The sequence below is a fragment of the Triturus cristatus genome, chromosome 2_1, assembly GCF_964204655.1.
Source record: "Triturus cristatus chromosome 2_1, aTriCri1.1, whole genome shotgun sequence".
NCBI classification, from domain to species: domain Eukaryota; kingdom Metazoa; phylum Chordata; class Amphibia; order Caudata; family Salamandridae; genus Triturus; species Triturus cristatus.
In genome coordinates this window covers 989,617,857-989,644,061 of record NC_140581.1, presented here as the reverse complement: position 1 = coordinate 989,644,061, position 26,205 = coordinate 989,617,857, and positions in this window count along the sequence as shown.

Below are 26,205 nucleotides of genomic sequence, written 5' to 3'. Positions count from 1 at the left end.
AACCTTGCACTACCCTACGTTCTACTTCTCTCATCACCAAATCATTATTCCTGGCAATGTCCCAATCCTCCACACTTACAGTACTGTGCCCTAGTATTCCACACTCATCACAGCCAAACACCTCCTCGACAAAGGCCTCTCCATCTACTGGCATTCTTGACAGGTAATCTGCAACCACATTTTTACTGCCCTTCACAAACTCCACCTCAAAGTTAAACTCCATCACTGATAATAACCACTGTAATATACGAGGTGTAACATTTACTTCTAGCCCCCTTCCACCTTTGAAAATGTAAGTCAATGGCTTGTGATCTGTTCTTACTTTGAAAGGTAAACCCCAAACATAAAATTTGAAATGATAAATTCCCCTGCAACAAGCCAAAGCATCTCTTTCAATGACAGAATATTTTGTCTGTGCCCCTAGTAACCTCCTAGATGCAAAACCCACTACATACTCCTCTCCATCCTTAATTTGAGAGAACACTGCATTTGTGGTTACATATGTCCTTGTTGCAATATCAAAATGTCCTAATGTAGGTGCTTGAACACTGCTTTGTTTTATTCTTTGAAAGGTATCTTCACAGTCCTCATTCCATAAAAATCTTGACCCTTTATTCATTAGTTTCCTAAGAGGTTCCACAACATCTGCAAACCTTTCAACAAACTTGGAACAATATTCCGCAAGTCCAAGAAACAATTTCAGTTCATCTTTCCCAGCAGGTTTTGTTGCCCTTTCAATTGCTAACACTATGCATTTCTTTGGTTTCGTTTCTTCTTTACTGATTACATGCCCCAAATATGTTACCTCCTTTCTTTTTATTTGACATTTCTCTTTCTTTATGGTTAACCCATGCTACTCTAACCTTCTCATCACTTCTTCAAACAATTGATTGTGCTCAGTTCCACACCTTCCTACAGTAAGAATGTCGTCCTGGAAGCATAATATTTGTTCCATATTTCTGAAAATGTTTTTCATTACTCTTTGAAAAACAGCCGAAGCACGCCCAAAAGGAATTCTCTTATAACAAAAAGCTCCTAATGGTGTTACAAACGATGTAAGGTGCCTCAACTGCATGTGGAGATTTACTTGATGATAAGCAGCCGATATGTCTACCACACTAAACACAGATCCCTTTCCTTTTGTTGTTAACATATCAGAAATATTGGGAAGTGGTTGTCTATCAACCTAGATGTTTTTATTCAAATCTCGCAAGTCTCCACATAAACGAATCTGTCCACCTTCCTTTGGTGTAACAACAATTGGAGACAACCATTCTGAGGCTTCGATGGGCTTAAGATCTGCTAGCTCAAAAGTTTATTCAACTCTAATTGCAGTGGTTCTCTCATGAGATTAGGGATTCCTCTCACTTTATGAACTATCGGCCTTGCACCCTTCTTCAGAATAATCTTATGGGAAAACCCTTTAACAACCCCAACTTCTCTGAAAAGACTTGTGGATATTTTTCTACCATGTTTAGTTGTACATCTTCCAATACTTCTTCAATTTCATCCTTTTCTGCCACCATCACAGGTTATTTTGCATTTGGATTGATCATTATATCTAAATCCTTTTGATGACGCCATACTAACAATCAGATCCAAAGTCTGACATATACTCTTCCACACACTTTTTTCCTTTAAACTTTATCATCATCCATTCCATTCCTAGAATTTGTATTGTCTTTTCAGCATATCCTACAGCTTAAATGTCAGGTTTTCCTAACTGCACTGCTTCTGGAGTATTCCAATTATTTTCATAGGTTCTTCTTGATATGAGAGTAAATAAACTTCCAGAATCAACTAAGACCCTTATCTCCTTAGCATTTAGCTTTATGTTACCAACCTATCACTGCTTTCTCTTTTTACTCTCTGTAGTTCCAATACTTCTTTCTCCTTTTGTTCCACTCCCTTTTGCTCACCTTCCACCATTAATAAGATTTCTTCAATGCTCTCACAACAATCGTGAATTTCTTGGTCAACTACTTGAATTTTTATATTATCTTTACGGTCTCTTTACTCAATTTCGGTCCTACATACTTTTGAAAAGTGACCTCTCCTGCCACAATTTCAGCAAATTGCCATTCTGGCAGCACACATCATGCTTGAGGCAATATGTCCAGGTGCCCAACGAAGAAAACATTTTATTTCTCTCCAATTCATACTCTTTGGTTTCATATCAATTCCAACTCATCCTTGTACACATTTGCTTTAGCGTCAGCATCACCTTGTGCCTTTTCACTTTCTTTTTTCTTGCCATTTATTGCTCCTACTTCATTTACAAGTTTTCCATTTCGGTTATCATTATTATCCATTTCCTGTAACCACATGGCAGTATGTTTCATCCCTTTACCAATTTGGATAGCCTCATTCAGAGCAGGATCTTTTATTAACAATTTTTCTTTATCTTTTTATTATTAGCACATCTCATTATTTGATTCCACCCAATTGTTGAAAACGACAAGATGACACTAATCCTCTCAATGCAGCTACATAGGATGCTATAGCCTCATCCATCCTTTGTACCCTTGAAAAAAATGTATGATATTCTAAAACTAAGTATCTTTTTTATGAACTGCAGATCTAGCATTTGCATAGACAGTTCGAAAACATTGTTGGATTACCCATCACCCATCCCTAGTGCTACTTCAGGTAGTTCTTCATATACTCTCCCCCCTTCAACCTCTAAATGATGAAGAAGAATAGTTTGTTGAATGAAAAGGTCCATATCTATCACCCCCAATGGCTAACATAAGTAAGAAGCAATTTTTTTCCTTTGTTTCAATGGAATCGGTGGTTCTCCAGGTGTAGCCAAAAACAAAGGAGGTGATGTCATACTTTGCTCCGCCATGTGGTACCAAAAAAAAAAAAAATGTAACAATAAATAAAATAATAATGTAAAATAAAGATATAACACAAATTAAAATAGGAAACTAAAATAACAATTTAAAAAACAAATGTGTTTCTCTTCGTTTATTCTAGTCTTTCTTTCCTTTTCATTACAGTTAAGGTGAAGTCCTTTTTTAGTTTCCCCTAGCTGGGGAGTAAGAAGAGTTGAAGGAATCGTGCTCGTGAGTAATTCCTTTTTGTTTACTGCCTATTGCTTAGTTCCTCAGTACTTGGTTGAGTCACTTAAAAGTTACATGTGTGCTGAGTGTTTGTGACACCGCGTTGCCTGTTACATCATATGGAATGCTTGCACAACATATTGATCGTATAAGTGCGTGACGAGTCGCGTGAAGTGCTCACGCTGAATATCGCTCTGCCGCTTGTCAAATATGCTTGGGACTTCACGTTGATTGTTACATCGTATAGAATGCTCTCACAGCACATTGATTGTATCAGTGCATGACGAGTCACGTGGAGTGCTTGCGCTGATGTCACCAATGTAAAGATGAAGTTCACACGTTTCTTTGATCAGTTCATCTTCTTTATTAGTTGAAGTTGCTCACATCTCCAGCTGTTAGCCGGTACACTCTCCGCCCGTCTCTGCCTCTCAGAACTCCTTCCTCTGATGTCACTCCCTTCATGCATTACACCTCTCCAACATTCTTTCTACAACCATTACACAAACCCAACATTTGAAAGAATAAGTGCATATTGGAATGAAGCAATTCAATATGGAATGAACCATGATAATTGAGTACAGTTGGTCATTGCAAACCACGGGAAAAGGGATGATCTTCCATTTGGAATTCAGCAGTGCACAAACATTTTACTCATTAAGACATCTTTGGCACATACATGGTTATATGTTGCAATATGTGGACTAATTTCTTCCAGAATGATCCAATTTTTGTTATTTAAATCTTAATGTTTGTTCTGTTACATACTTTTTTACATTTGATGCATGGACCACTGTCTAAGTTAACTGCTCTATAGTTATATTGGTACGTGAAACCCTTGAGTTTCACATTGTACTTATGTAATGATGGCCACTATTTTTGGACCCATGTCATGCTAAGTTTTGCTTTTCATGTTTCTCATAAAAATAGCAATCACTATTGCCGCTGCACTGGGACTTTTGACATTACTCCATTCCAATATTTATTTTTATGGATACGAGGCCCCTCACCTCATTTCTGTTACCTTAGTATTATCACGCACATACTATATCATGGCTGCCCCAGAGGCTGCTAGGTTTGCCGAGAACAGTTTAACACGTCATTACGGCGTGTGCGTCTCCCACCTTATAACCGCCCTTGTTACGGTTTACTCATTTTGTGCCAGACAGAGTTCTGCTCTGTACAAAGATGCCTTTCATTAGCTCCTTTCACAATAACTAGTAAGCCTACGCTTCCTTAACACATTCTGTATGTCACTTACATGTTGTGTATAGTTATTTAGACTTTGCCATAGGTTGCTTCCCTTTACAGACGTTTATCGGCACTGCTTGCGTGAATACTCTCAAATAAATAATTGGTTCTACCGGCACAATACTATTGTGATCACTTTTGAGCTGGTGAATTCTTCAGTGTTAGCTATACACAAAGTACATAAAATGCTTTCTTTTATAATTCAACTCTATAATACCACTTTTCTCTGAAAGGCAACTAGTCAGCGTTCTGTTATTTATTCCACCTGGCATTTCAGATACTGTGTTCCACCATTTCGTACCGTCGCCCAGTTGCTGCTCATTAAGTTACCATATCATTGTGTATCTGGTGAGTTATTCTCCGGATATACATAACTTCTAACTGAACGCTCTGCCGAATTCTGTCTCTCTAATGTTAGTCTTACCTTTGACAGACATTTTGCCAATGTCGCACCAGAGACATTGCCATCCATTTATGTGGAGAGATGTGCACAGGATCATCTTGGTCTCTTTTTCATGGTGATTCACGGGCTCTTTTACTATACATGTTGAAAGCATTGGTCAATGAGATTGTCATTCAGCACGGGTAGCTACATTATGGCATTCTTTCCTTCTTTCTCTAGCCAAAGGCCTCATGTGTTTCGCCCTCTACTTCAGATATTTTTTCAGGTGTAGATATCAACTTTGCAATAGTAACGCACTTACGCTGCTTTATATGTTTCTGTTGTCACAGGAACTCCATCCATATCAGGACGGTTATAATTGTTCTTTTTAATCCTTGGAGGCTCAAAAATCGGTACAGGTCTATTGTTCTTTTCTTTTGTTAGGCACTTGCACTTAAGGCTATCTGGCACGATCTGGGGGAGCGCATGTTTCACTTGGTGCTAATTATGTTACTTCTGCACATGTCTATTCACAGAAAGTTTTGGGATAACTGGGCCCTTAGTTCTTTTTTCTTTTCTCAGTTATTAGTTTTCGACTATTGCCATTTTTTATTCTGGTTGGCCAACAGAAACAAACATTATAAACTTTGATGTTATCTTATAATATATTTATATGGGGCATATATATCTTTATACATTTGCAGGTACTATCCAAGTGTTTTTAGTAGCTTTCCTGAAAAAGGCGCTCCTGTGCCGAAATGGGCATAGATGATTGAAGATAACCTATTGTTAAGCCACGCATAATCTTTCTCATTGGAATACCACTGTATTTAATACACAAAAAGCACCAAATGTATGGTGCATTTGAAATAATAGTGTTTTTTCTGGCGTACCTTGCTTTCAGTGTGGATGAAACTAGTGTGATTGTAGACACGAATGAAGTGTGGATGTGTAATAAGTTTAGTTTTCATGCAATATTTGAGTAAATTACACTGTTTTGCTTACATTTCTTGTGTTGCCCTTCTATGTTTGTTATAGTTGTATCTGTAAGTTGCCTCTTTCCTTTTGTGTTTGCATCTATATTTGAGTTGATAAAATTGAATTTTGGCTTAGGCATTTAATGAGATGCGCTGCTGCACTGTGGTACGAAGAAGGGTTGCGATGCATGGATTTCAATAGTTGCAGGGATTCTGCACATATACAGAACTATGCGCAGGAAACCAGGACCTCAGTGTGTAGTGGTGTACCAAAATACACACCTCTGTACCCAGATCCCCTATCCGACTAGCTATAGTGTCTCATTCGTTCTCCCTACTACAGCGAAGTTACCAATGATTAGACATCCTAGAACATGTTACTCCCTCCTCTCTCAGGATACGTGGCAACAAGAACACTCTTTCGTTCAAACTCTCGTACTTGTCCACAACATGAGTAAATAGAGTCGAAGTATAGATTAAAATGTTTATTTTAACTAATGTGCTCTATAATGCAATACACGAGCCAGTACTAGCAGCAAAATGCATAGGATCAAACAAATCAGCATGGTTACAATTCAATTCCATATAGAACAAAAGGTTATAATGATAGTGGAAACAGGACCATAGCACCTTGCCACCCTCCCCGTGTTAGAAGCTAGTTTATTATAATTATAAAAGACCTCCAGGCTTTGTCAGGGGACCCCATACCTTCGAGTTCAGATGCAGGAATTTACATCTCCAGACAAGCCTTGCTCTTCTATTCTGGAAAGCGTTTTCTCCAAGTGTGCTAACATGCATGCACAGCAATATTAAAAGCAACAGATTTCCAGGGTTGCAGCTGTGTTCTATGTTATGGCTAGGGACGTGAGACTGACCAAAGCAATTTAACATAGCTCATTGTTTTTTTTACCTTGAACACGCTGTGCAGACGAGGAACAGTGTTCAACTAAATACATGAAATACAGAGAGTTCTCATGTGAAAGCGAGCGAGCAAAGTGTTTACTAGAAAGGTGCCATATAGTAACGTGAGCAAAAGCGGCAAAATGGCGTCCAACATATGCTAACTTAGCAATGTGTGCAGGTGTGTCCTTATCCTCACTACACAATGTTGCTGCATTGGTGGTACAAAGAGTGATTGGATTCTCAGCTAACATGTGCACAATGCATCTCACCGGGTTTCCAATGTCGCCAGTGGGATTTTGTAATTTGGGCAGGCTGATGACAGGTGGGTTTAATTAGCATGATTGGGATGCATATAAAAACAGGAGTAAAAGGATGGGCAGGTATCCCTTACTGTAGTTCCAGTAAAGTGAGAATAGTAAAGGTGAGGCATTTTGGTGCTTATCATGGTACGTGAATACTGGGTGTGTTTGGGTTATAAAGTCTGTCTCGATATATACAATTACAGGGATTGTTTGAAAACCTCAGTAACAGTAAGCGGAGTTGCAATGTAGCGTTATTTGCCGCCTACTCTCCTTGACATACTGGTTGTATGTCTGATGCAAAGCAACACATACGTGAAGCACGTACCATCTCTCTGAATGATGCGATCCAAAGGTTTTACAAACTATTCAAGTCTTGACCTACACTGGCTGAACACTGATCGGTGTTTTTAGAACCTCAGCTCTGATTTACTAATTATCACTGCCAAATGTGATCAAAACATTTGTTTGACATATAATCTCTGGTATCATTTGATAACGGCAGTAACAGTAGGCCTAGCTGCAATGTACCTTGGCTTGCCGCTCACTCACTTTGCGTGGCTGACGCGTTCTCCCTCCATGCAAGATATTACCTTCAGGACTTATTTTGGTATATAACAATTGAATAGACACACGCCCAATCTGAATTGTGTGGTATCAATAGTCATGCCTGCGGTCCATATTGTAAAGCCAAATATAAGAATGCAGTTAGGGGTTGCATATGTATCAGTTATTGTGTTTTCGTTTTTCCTTTTTCTTTTCCACATTGTGTTGTTCTTTGGTTGTTAGAAATTGTTTTGTATTTCCTTGCCAGGTGCCAACATCGAGGCTCACTGGCCATTACGTTCACACAATTCCCAATCCATACCGTGATAATGGCTTTTACGTAGACGTGCGAGAGTTTTGCGCAGACACATATTGATGTTGAATGGCTCACTAGCATGCAGAGACTCGATACTACATCTGGAATTCGCTGTGGACTGTAATTTCGATTAAGTAGACTGTATGTGTTGACGATGTGGAACATATATCTCATTCTCCCATTCTTCTTCTGATCGGGCTCAGAATGAGGAATTGTTTTATATGACTGTGAAGCTTTTTTTAAATCTTTGTTTAAGTATAATGGTTTAGAACTTACAGGCACATTGTGAACGTACCACTGGCCCGGACGTGCACTCCCCACCATCCTCAGAGATTTTATCATTCCTAGGTCCAGCATTAGTTCCAAATTCTAGTCCGGTTATTGCAGTGTATTCTGGGACTTGTAGTCTTGTTTCTAACACTCTAAACTGAGGGCGAGGAGACCCAGCATCCAAAGCTAAACCCTGGGCTGGATGAAGTACTCATAGTCGGATCTGGGCTCGGGTTCGATTCCCGATCAGGGAAAGGGACTTTTTTCAACTGGATACTTCTATTTTTATTTTGATCGTATCTAGACACATTTTTTGAAGTTTTACATCGCAAGTCTTTATTTACGTACATTTTAGCTTTACTCGACTTGCCACCTGGTAATAACAACATGACCTTTCAGGGACAGAGACAAAGCACTGAGAGAAAAGTGAATCCTGGTTCTCAAAGCTTATTCTTCACAAAGGATGCATTACCACTTGGTGGAAGCATTGGGAAATCCAGGAGGCCTGTTTCTATTCATTTGTGCGCTTTGCTTCGAAAAAACACCACACTGATGGTCACTTCATTGCAAATCAGGCAAACATGTAGATGTGTAGCCAGAGCAAGACAGAAACAATCCTCCTTGAACACACATATCAGCAGCCTTCAGAGCACGTGCCCCAAGACACAATACTAGTGAGAGGATGCCTATGCTTCTGTCACAGTCTTCGTTTATTAACTAAAGTAGGTAGTAAAAAAACACATCAACCTAACACGCGCAAGCTAGTTTACTACACTTTGGAAAACATTGACAGACACAGAAAACACACTTATTTCAGGCACACCCTGAACAAAGCAATTTATTGAACCTTAAATAGACTTAAATCTCTGGAGACTTTCGATCCGTGAAAACATGCAAATTTTAAAGAACATAGTGGTGGAAACGGGTAATGAGCGAATTGAATATTTTTTGTGGTTTAGGTACTCGTTAAAAATGTAGTGGTTTGGCATTGCTCGTAGTTTAGCCTTAGCAGTTATGGAATTCGTTGTTTAGGCAAAGTTGTTTATTCATATATCCGCTGCAGTAGATAGAAGCAGATTAAAGTGATTATAAGCACAAAAAGAGTGAAAAGTAGATACAGTTCTACCATGGTGTTAAGACAGTGTATATATGCAGGTATATAATACAAGCAAGTAGTCCGGCGTACTCCTACTATGCAAGCCCTACTCTATGTATGTCTAGAGTGTATGTAGGTGTAAAGCCTAGAATCTCCCCAAGGGACGATATAACCCCATTACCTGCCGGGAGAGAATGTAGGACCCCCGTCCTGGTCACGAACTGGACATGCCTCATGGAGATGTCAGACCGCTGTGTGGTGAAGTCTCAGCATGCAGGGACCATTGAAGTGCCTCCTCAGCCCATCCTATGGGACACATTATTTTACAAAAGCATCCTTGCGATGTACATATAGATTAGCAATGTTGTGGGTAGGCAGATAACCCTGTTCCCCCATGGATGAAGATAGGATGACATTTGTACATCGTGCGCAAAAGACCTTTACTCAGTGTTTGAGGCACCATGATAATGTTAAGTGAAGCCAGATGTGTAAACAGAAGTAGTTTCAGAGAAACTAGTCCAACATTGTCACGCATGTGAATATATGTGCAAAAGGTCACAGCAATAACGTTATTATGCTGGAAAGAGGACGATGTAAGGAAATGTGCAGCTTTGCTACATGGGTCTAACCCATGTAGCACATAACAATAGGGGCTGTTTCAGAGATGTGGTCACCAATTTCCACCACTTGATAATGATTAGTTAGTAACCTACTATGATCATATGCACAGAAGGCTGCGGAGATGTCTACGAGGACAAGGCCACATGTGTCCCCATCATCTAATTTCAATATTCCTAGGAGCTGTATTATGTAAATACAGGTGCTATTCGCAGAAATTTTTAAATCAAGGCTACATAATATATCTCTGATTTCCACCAAGTGGGCACTTTAATATGCAGTATATAAAACAAAAGAGTATTCAATTATGTCTAGTGCAAGGTGAATGTTTTCTTAAACATTACCTTCTGAAGTATGTGTTACAGTTTCCATGCATGCAGCTCCCCCAGTTTATTTCTGTATATTTTATTTCAACAAAGACATTAATAAACAAAGTTAGCTAGGTTGTTGGGAGGATGAAACAGAATAAGGGCTCTATTTCAAAAGCTTTAACTCTTGTTTATTTAATAATAAGATATAGGTTACCACACATTTTGGTGATTTGTTTGCTATTAGGAATTATTTTTGTGTTAAAGGTAACACCTCTACAGTGATCTACCTTTCTGGAGAGGTAAATCAATTCGAAGGAGGGGAGGCCATTTGCTATATCCCCTTGGATTTGGTGTCCTTGATGGATAGAAGGGATACCTGGTTGGGAACTAGGGTCTTACTGCAGAATGCTTATGGAAAAAACACAGAACAGAGCACAGCATACCTTTCCCTTCGGTCACCCTTTCATGCCAAAGAACCCCTAGTATACTCAAAAGCGGAGCTGCTTTTTCTTCTTTTATAAGAGTCTCATTTACTTTTTAAGAGCTGAAAAGTGTAATGTTACTACATGCTTTATCTTTTTCACTGTAAATTAGTGGTAGGACTTGAAATAAGGTAATGTAGTCAGCTTTCTAAACTTTAAAAGTGAATTAAAAAATGGGGACGTGTGCATCCTGTACCAAACACCTTTTACTTTACAACACAAACATACACAAACATACCCCAACGAGAAACCCTGAGGGTAATTGAGAATATACTCTTTGCTGAAGCTTGGGATTTCCAGACCCCAAGGGCATTCATTCTCTGTCTATTGGAACTGTCATTGACAAAAAACTTTTTTCAATTTGGAGACCAATTTTACTTACAGACCCATGGTACATCTATGGGGAGTTCTTGTGCCCCCAGTTTGGCGTGTTTGTATGTCTCAAAGTTTGAAGAAGAAACGATTTTTCCAGCTAGCAATCCCTTTTTGGATCACATAAGCGGGTGGCACAGATATATAGATGACGTGCTGATTGTTTGGAGGGGTAGTAGAGCCTCTGCGGAGACATTTCTAACCTGGTTGAATGAAAGAAATCAGTTCCTTTTCTTTACGGGCTCAATAACTAACGACACCCTTCCTTTTCTTGATCTAAATATCAAGGCAGAGGGGGGTACTCTAACCAGCAGTGTCTTCCACAAAGAAACGGATAGAAACAATCTACTATCCTTTCATAGTTTCCATCCTCGCTCACTGAAGGAAAATCTGCCCAACGGGCAATTTCTGCGTTTACGTAGAAACTGTACGAAGATCTCTGACTATAAGGAAGAAGCAGAGTGCCTCAGTTTAAAACTTAGGAATAGAGATTACCCGGAAAGTGTGATTAAAAAAGCACAGAAGAGAGCTAGGAACTGTGACAGGGAATCTCTTTTGGAAACTCATGTAAGAGAGACACAAGACAGAAGTATATGTGTTACAACATATAATACAATTTCGAACCATCTAAAAAGAATTGTACAGAAGAAATGGCGGATTCTGAATACGAATGGATTGAACCAACCCACTCCCTTGTTCTCTTTTAAAAAAAGTGCGAGCATCAAGGACAAGATTGTGAACACACGTCCGAGGTCATCAAGGGACCGAGGTAATACATCAATTTGTAATCTATTGTTACCCCCTGTGGTAGGACATTATTCTTGTGGGTACTGTAGAGCGTGTCCCGGGTCTATGAATGGAAAGAATATAGACTTGGGCCTTGATCACCCCTGGGAGTTGCGTCAACACTCCACATGTAACACAGATAAGGTTATTTACCTACTCAGATGTCCGTGCGATATGCAATATGTGGGCATGACCACTCGGAAAGTCAAAACCCGCGTGTTAGAGCATATGAGCACTATACGTTGTGGAAAAACTAATACAAAATTGACCGCCCATTTCCATGAATTGAAACACAATGAAAACGAACTGAGGTGGATTGTATTAGATAAACCATTTATTCATCCTAATGTGGGTGATATTTCGAGTTTTCTGCTAATGAGAGAACAAAGATGGGTGGCAAGACTTAAGAGTAATGTCAGGGGTTTGAACGATGACATACCTTGGTTCCAACTTCATGGGATTATGAAGAAATAAATGATACTCAATACAAAAGATGTTAGGTGCCCCAGTTCGCCACTAACAGAACAGAACAGTTCTTGTAATGAACTCTATAGATCACATTTAGGGTATTTGGGACAGCTCTCTGTTTCCTTCTAAGGGTAAATTGTCCAACAAATCATTTTTGCATGAATAGGGTTATTTAATATACCCGCTTTTTGTCCATTATATGAAGTGTACAGAACTATTGCATTTATACTCTTGAATAGTTACGTGGTGATTGCCCTGCCATGTATTGAATACCCTGATTTTGGCACTGGTGACACTGAGAAATGGCCGCCACTCTAGCTGCCTGGCAATAACATCTCTGCCCGAGTAGCCCCTTTCTATGTTCATGATTTTCCGGGAATGATGGGAATCGGTGAAGCAAACATCGTGAAACAAGGTTTATATGGAGGCTGATTACTCAGAATCCGGCGTCGGAGGACGTGTGTGGGGCTACCGGAGAAAGTGTCTCTTTGATGTAGTAAGTAGGATTCCCCAGCGTAATTACTGACAATACCGGGGTCCTAGAGATGGTTTTACAACTTTTTACCAAACGCGCATTTGCTCGTAGAGTAGGCGGGGTGGAAATAATGAATAACGGAGTTCTCTACGTATGTAGCAGAATTCAAAAGAAGAGTAAGAGGGAGCTTTCGAATTGATTTCTTTTAAGTGAAAAAGTATTTTATTAATGGTGTTATCCCTCTCTCTTCTTTATTCCCCTGGTGTTGCTTGTTTGTTCTCTCGCAACTAGAGTGTGACAATAAGAACAATTCCCCCGCAGTCCCGGGTTTAGAAAATAATCCCGTAAACTCTTGTAAGTAATGATGGAGTTTTTATCGCATCTCTGAATTTTCAATAAGACACATTGGGTGCTGTGAGAGAGCTAATTTGTACCTTCTTCTTTTTAAACCCTAAAATACCTACATGATGGATTCACATATGGTTCCTCACCTAAAACCCTTTTTAAATTTGACACCCATGACCTGTGAACTAGGATTGTGCTTACTGTATATGTGGTGCTCTCAGTTTGAGGGGTTAAGGTGTGTGCATAATTCACTGGCTGCAAGAAATATATCTTTTAATAATTATGGGAAAATTGAAAAAGTGGTAAGGTTATTGATAATACTGTTGAGTATGGAAAACAAGGTTTGTTTCCAACTTTAACACATTATCTCTCCTTTTGCTGTAGAAATTGTGTACTCTCCTGGAAATTTCCAGAGGAAAGTGACGGTGGGACAAGGCCCACACTACACAGAGTAACAAGGTAATAAACCCGAATCAGGGGACAGACCAAAAAATAGGGACCAACACCCTGACGAATGCCAGAGCGACCAGGTGTGGCGCGTAAAAAACTGGCAGAAACATGTTGGTAATTGCAGTGGGGATATAAGGGTCGTTACCTTCCCTGAATACCCCATAATCAGAATTTTAATCCTGCCAGAGGTTGACATTAAATAAAGAATTATTGTTTAACACCTAGGCAGTTTTATTAACATACCTGCACCTCTCTTGGTCCCGTTTTTCCAGGAGTAAAATTTATTTTCCTTTATGTTTTGAGTAAACACTTTTGTGTTTTTTGTCTTTCTTTACTACACTCTACCCTCACTACTGTCCTTCATCTTTCAAAAAATTGCGCTCCATCCAGTGTGTTGGGCTGCACCTGGGTGTATGATGCGGCCCAATGATGAAGCATGACACTACCAAGTGTGTGAGGGCAGTATTAAAAATTATTTTGATTTCCCGTCTTCACTTTATAGTACTACTATTTTTGGTTATGAAGTTTTTCTCTGTCGTGTGAGTTTCATATATTGTTAAGGGAGTCAGAGAAGACTCTAAACCCATGTCTCTCTATTTTTGTGATACTTCAGGAAGAAGTGGCCTCAAAATCCCGAATGCAATGACCACGGACCCTCTCTAGTCTAGTATATTTATAACAAAACTAGCGAAATAAAAGTTACAAACAAATTCTGAATGTCCGTTGAGCCGCTGAGCAGAGCGAGCAGGAAAGGATGTCACTTGGTAACATTTAGAAAACCTCTGCTCAGGAAAAATCACAAAAATAAAAACACGGAAGAAGGAAACTCGAGTTTGCAAGTGATACATTTATAAATGCTCTTCCTTGGTACCATAGCAGAGCCACCGCAGGTTTATCTTTGTCCATTGTGGCTTTATTCTTCTCCAAGGACAATTGGAAGCATGCCCAGAGCTGCTGTCCTCACGGAAACTTTTAATTCAGACAGAGGCTGTGGTCAGGTGACTTTCAACCATGTTCAGCAAGGCCTCTCGTCACAATTCAATCACTCGAGCGCAGGCTGTAAATAGCAGCCATCTTGGTTTAGGCCAAAACGGACCATCTTAATTAAAAGAAGCACAAAACAACGTTACCACATCATAATGATTATACAGTGTTAATTCCCACTAATACCCTTATGTGTATGTAATTACCTAGCCGTCTGCAACACAAAGAAGCATTAGCACACGTTATTTAAAAGCGCAAACTCGAAACAAATAGCACTTTTGCGACACTCATTTAATTAAATTGCACATATTATTAAGCAACATGTATGCATTCCCACGTGTAGTTTCTCTCATTAATAATGTTGGTTAATTAAGACGTTTAACAAAACAATGATTATAGATTAGTAATTTTAATCATAACATATAAATAAAACTGGAGCTTAAAACTCAATACATTTTCAACAGAAAACTCTGCTCCAGCAGGGGAAGAGCCCAAATGCAACTAAGGGTGGCCGCCCTCTGAGGTGGCCCCCTGCGGGGGCCGAGGGCAGCCGCATTTGCATAACTTTCCCCTAATTGATGTTTGTGTCCAAATTTCTTTCCATACGAACACAGAGATGAACCTGGTTCAAAGAACTCCATTTGATTGTCAAAAACACTAAAGTAAAAGGCATTTAAGCTAATGACACCACTCAAGTGAATGGGGCAGGAAGTTAAAATCATTAACACTACATTGGTGAATGACTAGTGTTTGAAAGGGTGTTCGTTGATTTTTTCATTGACTGTTTAAAATGTGCTTACATTGCCACCATGTGTCATGATATGGTATTTCCGTCCCAGAGGACAAACGTTTAAAACCATACCATCGGTTAGCACTAACAAGCTCTTGCTTCACTTTAGTAACCAGTGAGCTCCATAGCTTATCTCTCTGGAGTCATTAAAAACTTATATTGGCACTTCAACTCAAATTGTCAAATCAAATTAAAGGCAACTTACTTCATATTAAATATTTGTATGGCGTTGTGGAAATACAAATGGGGACATATTATACATCACGTTGTGTCAGTGTTGTACATCTGCTATTAACAACCCTTCCTCCTTCCCACCCAAGATCACTCACCTTCATTACATTCTTTAATAAGGTTTTACCTTACCTTGACATGGGTTCAATAAGCATAAAATAAAACCTTAACAACAAAGTCTCCACCCCATGCATCACCCTTAAGAGCACGGTAGGCCTAGGTATAGCCTGTTTTTCATGTCCCTTTCAGTGGGTGGTCTGGTAGTTGTGCACTAATGATCTTGTCTCTTTATATTTCCATATCGCACCATCACGTTCACACCTATGCAAGCCATGGGCTCATGGTCACTATCGGTTGTGTTGCATTATGGTATGAAGGAACCAGCGGCCCTGAGGCCCCATTGTCCCCATTCCTGGCTAAACCTAACTTTTACACTGTGGAGGTGGCTGGCTAACCACTGCTGGAGGATCCTCATTAGCTTCCAATGTGCAAAACCTCTGATTCTGGCTCGGGCAACATATGAAAACAGTCAACTAACAGGATGTCGAGAATGAAGGAGAGTTTTAGATTTAGTTGGAGGTTAGTATGTGTGCTACTTATTTGTAAATGAAGAGTCCTGAGTTTTGACAGTTTGAGAACGTAAAGGCAGTGCCTTGATTCTTTTATTGCTGAACATTTCACAGAAAATACCGCAGCGATATAGTCATGTAGAATTTAAAGCTTTGTTTTCGCGTCCATGCACGATTCTCACTCTTCATTTTCAGGTCACAAAGATTCTACAAGGAAGTATGGCGACACACCAGCCATCTCTGGGAGTTAGGTTGCAGTCAAGGGATTCAAGGGTAAGTTTTGCTGAAACGGTTTACTGGCCACTGAATCAGAGACTACCTGTTTCAGTGGCTCTTTTGGTGACTGTTGTAGGGGTAGCTGGTCCTTCTACCTTCTCTAGCTGTAGAAGGTTAAGTGAGGTGGTCGAGCTGGCAAATTAAGAGCTGTTCACTGAAATGATGAATCACATTCAGGAATATCTGGAGCTTTTGGAAGTTATTCACATTGTGAATGGGAGGAATCTTAAAATCTCATCTTCCCATCTTCATGACTTAAGTTGTATCTTTATCTCAGATCTGAGGATTTCCCAAAGACATTGAAGATTTACTTGCTATATTGTGTCTGGGAATGCTGCACCTTGTGACCCAATTGACAAAAAGATGGGCTCTTCTTTGAACAAAGTGGCCACAGCATCTATTTTTGCTTTAACTTCTCAAACATATGCAAACAAACCACCCAGTTCCATTTGTTATTTTTCCTGGAGTAAGGGGAAGATTCTGGTCTTATTCAATAAGTGATGGGAAAACAATTTGGCATTAGATATTGCTGCTCATTGCGCCTTATCTTTGGTTTACTTCTTGGTGTTTTTGGCTATTGTCTATATTGGATGCACTCTTGGAAGGGGCAAGGTCGCTCTGATGAATGTTGTGCCTAAATTGAGTTTTCTGAGGGAAAGAAATCTTTGGACAAAAGTTGGAAGAATTAAAGAAGTAGGCTGCAGAAGATGGTCTTTCAACCTGGGCTTCCAGCAGCAGCATGGAGGTTTCCACTTCAACAATCTCTGAATGCATTACAGAAGATCAATACTATTGTTGCCCAATGAGACAGTTATGTCAATCGACTAGCAGGAAGCATACTTCCACGTTCCTGTGCATTCTTGCCATTATCAGTGCCTCTGTTTTGCAACTTCACCGAGTCATTTTCAGGACAGAGTCCTGGGCTTTGGGTGGAGATCAGCTTGAGGGTATTAACAACATTTCTGGCTCTTCTAGTTGGGTTGCTAAAGTCTTGGGGAATTAAAGATACACGCTTCGATGCACTTCTTGATCTGTGCAGTCCGAGATCATTTGGTGTTAATTGATTGGTCCAATATGGTTCTTTGTCAGAAGTTAAGAGTTTCCTATCTGCCAGAGTTGTAAGGCTTCGGTCACATCTAGACTATCTTCTTGGTCTGAAGACTCCTCCTGGTCTTTTAATGGGCACACCCAAAAGGAAGCCTGGCAGCATGTGTATTTATAGAGGTTTCGGTTATGTTTCATTTGAAGCCTCTGGTACAACATGTTGGGCCTTATTATGAGTGGGACAGTTATATCCAAACCATATGTAAACCCCTGTTTAAGCACGGGTCAGAATTAAGAGTGTTGTTTAATTTGACACATCTAATAATTACTGGATGAGTTAAATACCTCAAGGCTATTTAAATATTGACAGGCCAAAACTGCAGAAATTTAACAGGGAAAAAGCATACGGTATTTACTGTATCATGTGGATTTTGGTGCATAAAACACCAAAATCAGCATGTTACTCTCCATAAGCCTACATCAGGTGCCATTTATAGCACCCTATAAATAACATACACCTTGGTATTGTTATTTATCAGGTGTGCTAAATGGCACCTAAGCTTATAATCAGGGCAGTTGTGCCTTACTGGAGTGCAGCATCCTTGGGAACATGAAGTCCTGATTTTTGACAGTCTCTAAAATGTTCTCTCTTTCTGTGGTTTTTCCGAGAGCAATTGGTGAGGGGAGTCTAACTTGAGCTTCAACCAGTCAAACTGACCTATGATGTCTGTTTCAAAGTATGGAAAACCACTATGGATTTGGACTGACTCAGGACTGTGGAAGGAGATCTGGAAGATTGGAAGATATATATATATATTTCTTTTTTTAACTGATCAGCCCCAGGAGAGAGCGCTTTTGGTACACATTGATGATCAAGCTGCAAAGCCCTTTGTCAAGTAATGGGGGGGGGGGGGGGGGGGGAGAAATGTCTGAGCTGTCGGTTATCAGTATCTGTCCAGTTCTTTCCTGAATTAGAGAAAAACACCTTTCCATCCCATCCCAGCTACTAATCTCAGAGTTGAAAAATGTTCAAGAAGACACAAATGGATGTGCATTTTTCTTCTTTTTCGGGCCTGAAGTGTTCATAACAATTAAGAAACTCTGAATGGAATGGTTTGCTTCCCGACAGGAAACTCCCATCACTGTTCTGTTCAATGGAGAGGGCATAGAGAACATGCAGAGGGGATGTCATGCCTTGCCATTTTCTTTGCCTGGGGGATTTTTGACTCCCCCCTCACCTGTCAGGTTTCTGCTCATGCCCAGCTAAATTTAGTTCAGCTCAGAGGCGCAACTAGAGCCAAATTTCGGGGGGGCTAAGAAAAAAATTCGGGGGGGGGGGGCTGAATCTTTTAAGCCATAGGCAGAGTGGAACTGCAAGGGCTCTTAGAAGGGGTGAAACAACAGCGAGGCCTCATTAACATGCAAATGGTCTTTTAAAGACCTGTGAAGTGCTCGGGTGCGGCTGTGTGTGCGCCGGGAAGCTGTCTCATCCCGGGCCCCACACACGACAGGGGGGGCTGAAGCCCTTTGAGTCCAATGGGTGTTGCGCGCCTGGTTCAGCTGATCATAGTTAATGCTTTTAAAGGGGACCCAACTTCAAAACATTTCAGGTAGGGGGCTCAAAGTAAAAAATATTTTAAGCCCTCTAGCATAGAGGGTGCTGAATAATTAGTCATGTAGTCGGTTAGTGCTTTGATGTTAAGATAGTGTGGCGTTTATTTTTAAAGTGCTCTGATTTCCTGAAGAAATTATATAATTGCTCATGCCACGATGAGTCTCCAGAAGTCTAGTGTCCTGTGCAAGAAATGTATAGAACACCTTGACTTGGGGAAGTGAGCCACAAGACTTCCCTGCTCTAGAAATGCTGTCAGATTCTGATGCCCAACGGGACTCTGAATATTTTCTGATGTTTACTACTCTGTATAAATCTGAATTTGAGTGCCTTCATTACATTGATTCTGTATAGCTTATTTTTTAGTTCTGTAACAAAACCCTTTAACTTTTCATTGACCTAGAACTTATAATTGATTGGGTTCATTCAATTCCCAAATTATTGACGAGTTGTATTTTTATTAATTTTGGCGTTTTGGAATGTACCTTAACACGGTGAGACATTACCACATGAAATTGAGGATTAACACCGTCTCCGATCCAGTAAAAGTGAAATATGTTTGATGTAAATTTTAGGGTGTTCAGATTTTGGGGTACCCTTTTGATCTCACACATCAGTTTAGTATGCTTGCTTTAGGCCCTGCCATACTTTCACATTGTCAACAACACCTTGAACATTCAGTTTTCTAAAGCTTCAAGATATCTTCGTCTTCTAGAGAACTCAAATATATACAGACTTATAATGTTGTATATTTTGTTCCTAACAAAGCACAATAACATGTATGACCAGGTAGTCTAGCTACACTTCAAAAGACAAAACTTTAGAAAACCAAACCTTATTTTTTTTTCCTTGCTGCCCCAACCAAAGATGTTCATATAACAGAATGTTTTACCAAGCCAGGTGGCAAGCAACACTAAGACACAAATGAGAACAATATTCTGGCAGTGCAAATGTAGGGGATGAATTAAGTAACCCCCCCCCCCCACTTGAGAGAGGATGCTGTCCCACTAAGCACAAGGGAGGCAAGAGGGGGATTTAACTTGTTCAAACTAAGATCCTTAATAAAAATGTTCACATATGCAATTTGCCACAGTAACATACTTTAAAATGGGGCCTTTGTGTTTTTTTTTTTAATTGGTGTTGCATGAAACAAGCACAACATTTCTCAGCAAAATGCCTAGAATAGACTCACACATCACCCACACTCAACATAAATTAAAGTAAAATGGTATTTCAAACAATCTGTTTAAGAATTATTAAAGGTAAACAGGGCAAGACGTTCTGAAGAACTAAGCCGGCTCTCTCGGGGGAACCCCTGAAATGCTGGGGCCCTGGGCCTGAGCCCACTTTGTCCATGCCTTAAAATGTCTTTGCCCTTGATGCAAAAAGGCGGGAAATACATAGTAGCTCATGTTTTTCTGAAAAGGATAGTGTTTCATCAGTGAAGGCCAGGGTTGAAGGGAAAGGGGTGAGAGAGACAGATGGGATAGCCTGCTACTTAGGGCTGCAGGTGCAGTTGCATTAGGGCCCAAGAGTGAGGGGTTCAGAAGAACCCAAACAATAAGAGTAGTGATTTTTTGTCTATTTCAGGTTTTTTCAATGTAATTTCATTTAAAAGCACACGTTAATTGTAGCTTATGAAAGACTGAAAAAGTACCCCTGAAATGATCTCATATGCTCCCCTCGCTCAGCCCTGTGTCTCGTACCCCGATATTCTTTTTTTAGTTTTTTAGTTTAATATAGCGCAAACTTGACTTGAGGGTATCAGAGTGCTTTACATGATCCTAGTGGTGCTTGAGACAAACACATTCGTTTTTCTTAGGCATGGTGAGATTACGTGATTTCCCCAGAACCACAGTATGATTAGCGTCTGTGACAAGATTCGAACCCGGTTCTCTAGTCTCGAGGTCGACCGCTCTAGTCATTGGGCCACATCCTCTCCCTCTTTCCATAAGGTTTTGGAGAAAGTCCAGCGTAAAACATATTTGAAGACCTCCAGCATAGAGATTGCTGAGTAAATATTCATGTAGTAGGTTAGTGCTTTGATGTTAAGGTAGCATGACGTTTATTTAGTACTCTGATTTTCTGAAGAAATTATACATTCGCTCATGACACGATGTGTCTGCAGAAGTTTACAATTCCTGTGCAAGAAATGTATAAAAACCCTGGATTTGGGAGGGTGAGCCATAAGACTTTCCTGTCATAGGGGTGCTGTCAGATTCTAATGCTCACTGAAACTACAAATATTGTCTGAACTTTACATACTCTGTATGAATCTGAATTTGAGTGCCTTCATTACATTGATTCTGTATAGCTTATTTTTTAGTTCTGTAACAAAACCCTTTAACTTTTCATTGACCTAGAACTTATAATTGATTGGGTTCATTCAATTCCCAAATTATTGATGAGTTGTATTTTTATTAATTTTGGCGTTTTGGAATGTACCTTAACACGGTGAGACATTACCACATGAAATTGAGGATTAACACCGTCTCCGATCCAGTAAAAGTGAAATATGTTTGATGTAAATTTTAGGGTGTTCAGATTTTGGGGTACCCTTTTGATCTCACACATCAGTTTAGTATGCTTGCTTTAGGCCCTGCCATACTTTCACATTGTCAACAACACCTTGAACATTCAGTTTTCTAAAGCTTCAAGATATCTTCGTCTTCTAGAGAACTCAAATATATACAGACTTATAATGTTGCATATTTTGTTCCTAACAAAGCACAATAACATGTATGACCAGGTAGTCTAGCTACACTTCAAAAGACAAAACTTTAGAAAACCAAACCTTATTTTTTTTTCCTTGCTGCCCCAACCAAAGATGTTCATATAACAGAATGTTTTACCAAGCCAGGTGGCAAGCAACACTAAGACACAAATGAGAACAATATTCTGGCAGTGCAAATGTAGGGGATGAATTAAGTAACCCCCCCCCCACTTGAGAGAGGATGCTGTCCCACTAAGCACAAGGGAGGCAAGAGGGGGATTTAACTTGTTCAAACTAAGATCCTTAATAAAAATGTTCACATATGCAATTTGCCACAGTAACATACTTTAAAATGGGGCCTTTGTGTTTTTTTTTTTAATTGGTGTTGCATGAAACAAGCACAACATTTCTCAGCAAAATGCCTAGAATAGACTCACACATCACCCACACTCAACATAAATTAAAGTAAAATGGTATTTCAAACAATCTGTTTAAGAATTATTAAAGGTAAACAGGGCAAGACGTTCTGAAGAACTAAGCCGGCTCTCTCGGGGGAACCCCTGAAATGCTGGGGCCCTGGGCCTGAGCCCACTTTGTCCATGCCTTAAAATGTCTTTGCCCTTGATGCAAAAAGGCGGGAAATACATAGTAGCTCATGTTTTTCTGAAAAGGATAGTGTTTCATCAGTGAAGGCCAGGGTTGAAGGGAAAGGGGTGAGAGAGACAGATGGGATAGCCTGCTACTTAGGGCTGCAGGTGCAGTTGCATTAGGGCCCAAGAGTGAGGGGTTCAGAAGAACCCAAACAATAAGAGTAGTGATTTTTTGTCTATTTCAGGTTTTTTCAATGTAATTTCATTTAAAAGCACACGTTAATTGTAGCTTATGAAAGACTGAAAAAGTACCCCTGAAATGATCTCATATGCTCCCCTCGCTCAGCCCTGTGTCTCGTACCCCGATATTCTTTTTTTAGTTTTTTAGTTTAATATAGCGCAAACTTGACTTGAGGGTATCAGAGTGCTTTACATGAGCCTAGTGGTGCTTGAGACAAACACATTCGTTTTTCTTAGGCATGGTGAGATTACGTGATTTCCCCAGAACCACAGTATGATTAGCGTCTGTGACAAGATTCGAACCCGGTTCTCTAGTCTCGAGGTCGACCGCTCTAGTCATTGGGCCACATCCTCTCCCTCTTTCCATAAGGTTTTGGAGAGAGTCCAGCGTAAAACATATTTGAAGACCTCCAGCATAGAGATTGCTGAGTAAATATTCATGTAGTAGGTTAGTGCTTTGATGTTAAGGTAGCATGACGTTTATTTAGTACTCTGATTTTCTGAAGAAATTATACATTCGCTCATGACACGATGTGTCTGCAGAAGTTTACAATTCCTGTGCAAGAAATGTATAAAAACCCTGGATTTGGGAGGGTGAGCCATAAGACTTTCCTGTCATAGGGGTGCTGTCAGATTCTAATGCCCACTGAAACTACAAATATTGTCTGAACTTTACATACTCTGTATGAATCTGAATTTGAGTACTTCATGACACTAATTCTGTATCGTTTATTTTTTAAATCTGTAATCAAACCCTTTAATCTTTAATTGATCTAGAATTTACAAACTGATTGGGCTCATTCAATTCCCAAATTATTGATGCCTTGATTTCTATTGATTGTGTTTTGGAATGTACATTAACACAGGGACACATTACCACATGAAATTGACAATTAACACTGTCCCCGATCCAGTATACGTGAAATCTGTTTGAGGTAAATTTTGGGATGTCCCAATTTTGGGGTACCCTTTTGATCCCACACCTCAGTTTAGTATGTGTGCATTCTGCCTTGCCACACTATCACAACAACAGCTTGAATATTCAGTTTTCTAAAACTTCAATTTATCTTCGTCTTCTAGAGAACTCAAATGTATACAGACTTCAAATGTTGCATATTTTTATCCTAACTAGAGTCTACTACACTTCAAAAGACAAAACCTTAGAAAACAAAACCTTAATTTTTTTTTTCCTGTCCCAACCAAAGTTGTTCATATAACAGAACGTTTTACCTAATCAGCGTGCAAACACTAAGAAACAAATCAAAACAATATTCTTGCATTGCACATGTAGTGGGGGCTGAATTCAGTAAAGTACCATCCCCTTGGAGAGAGGATGATGTCCCACTAAGCACGAGGGAGGCAAGAGGGGGTTTTAATGTGTGTCAACTGGGATCCTTAACCAAAGACAGTCAAATGTGCAATCGGCCAGAGTACCGTACACTTATAATGAGGCCTTTGTGTTTAAAACAAATTCTATTTCTTTTAATCGTTGCTGCATGAAACATAAGCACAACATTTCTCAGCAAAATGCCTATAATAGACTCACACATCATCCACATTAAACATAAATGAAAGTAAATCGGTATTTCAAACAATTGGTTTAAAAATTATTCAAGGTCAACAGGGCAAAACTCTCTGCAGAACTAAGCCGGCTCTATCAGGGGCCCCCCTAAAACACTGGGGCCCTGGGCCAGAGTTCACTTTGTTTATGCCTTAAAATGTCTCTGCCACTGATGCAAAAAGGCGTGAATTACATAGTAGTTCATGTTTTCTGAAAAGGATAGTGTTTGTTCAGTGATGGCCAGGGTTGATGGGAAAGGGGTGAAAAAGACAGAGGGTATGGCCAGCTACTTAGGGCTGCAGGTGCAGTTGTATTAGGGCCCAAGAGTGAGGGGTTCAAAAGACTTCAAACAATGGGAGTAGTGATTTGTCTGTTTTAGGTAATTTCATTTATAAGCCACACGTTCATTGTGGCTTATGAGACTAAAAACGTACCCCTGAAATGATCTCATACGTTCCCCTCACTCAGCCCTGTGTGTTATACCCAGAGACTGAGGTTTTTTTTTTTTTTTTTATTATATAGCGCGAAGTCGACCCGAAGGTATCAGAGCGCTTTACATGAGCACCTGCGGCGTACGAGACAGACACATTTATTAGGCATTGCCCAGAACCACAAGATAATGAACATCCTTTCAGATTCAAACACAGTTCTCCAGCTTCGAAGTCGGCCGCTCTAGCCGTTTGGCCACATCCTCTTTCCATAAAGTTTTGAAGGGAGTCCACCTTGAAAACATTTTGGGTAGGGGGCTCAGAGTTAAAACGTATTTGAGGACCTCCAGCATAGAGGGTGCTGAATAGTTATTCATGTAGTAGGTTAGGGCTTTGATGTTAAGGTAGTAAGAGGTTTATTTTTAAAGTGCTCTGATTTTCTAAAGAAATTATACATTCGCTCATGCCGCGATGAGTCGGCAGATGTTTACGTTTCCTGTGCAAGAAATTTAGAAAAACCCTTAATTTGTGGGGGTGAGTCACAAGACTTTCTTGTTCTAGGGATGCTGTCAGATTCTGATGCCCACTGAGACTGCAAATATTTTTTGATGTTTACATACCTGTATAACTCTGAATTTGAGTATTTCATGACATTGATTCTGTACAGCTTATTTTAAAATTCTGAAATCAAAATCTTTAACTTTTCATTGATCAGGAACTTCGGTATTGATGGGGCTCATTCAATTCCCAATTTATTGATGGGTTGTATTTTTTACTGATGTTGGTGTTCTGGAATATACCTTAACACTGAGACTCATTACCACATGAAATTGAGGATTAACACCATCTTCAAACCAGTAAACGTGAAATCTGTTTGAGGTAAATATTTGGGTGTCCCGATTTTGGGGTACCCTTTTCAACCCACACACCAGTTTAGTATATTTGCATTAGGCCCTGCCACACTTTACAAATGTGGATTAACAAATGATATTGTCAACAACAGCTAAAATATTTCGTTTTCTAAAGCTTAAAGATATCTTCTTTTAGAGTACTCAAACATAGAATGTTGCATATTTTTTTCCTAAAAAGCACAGTAACATTTACAACCAGGTAGAGTCTAGGAGCACTTCAAAAGACAAAACTTTAGAAAACAAAATCTTTCTAGCTGCCCCAACCAAAGTTGTTTATATGACAGAATGTTTCACCAAGTCAGATGGCAAACAACACTAAGAAAGAAATTAGAACAATATTCTGGCAGTGCACGTGTAGGGTTGGATTGAGTTAAGTAACCCCCCTCCCCCTTTGAGAGAGGATACTGTCCCACTCAGGGAAGCAAGAGGGGGGTTTAATGTGTGTGAAGCCGTGATCCTTAACCAAAGATGTTCACATGTGCAATCAGCCACAGTAACATACACTTATAATGGGGTCGTTGTGTTTTTTTTTTTTACTTTGCTGTAGTATCAGTCCTTAGGGAATCCTAACTACAGAGAATTACCTTTCCCCCAGGTGCGCAACACCCATTGGGCTCACCGGGCGTCAATATGTATCAAACATACCGAATAACTCATAAAACTTTAACATAACAAACCTCATGCACGGTCGTACTAGCTTAGCTTACCTATAATTTATTAAAAATAATTGCTTTTGACTTAATGTCATTACGAACATCAGCTCAATGGCTTTAAAATAACTAAAGTAGCTGTGGAGCGAAAACAATCTTTAAACAATTTTTTTAGCAATTATTTCATACTATGCAAA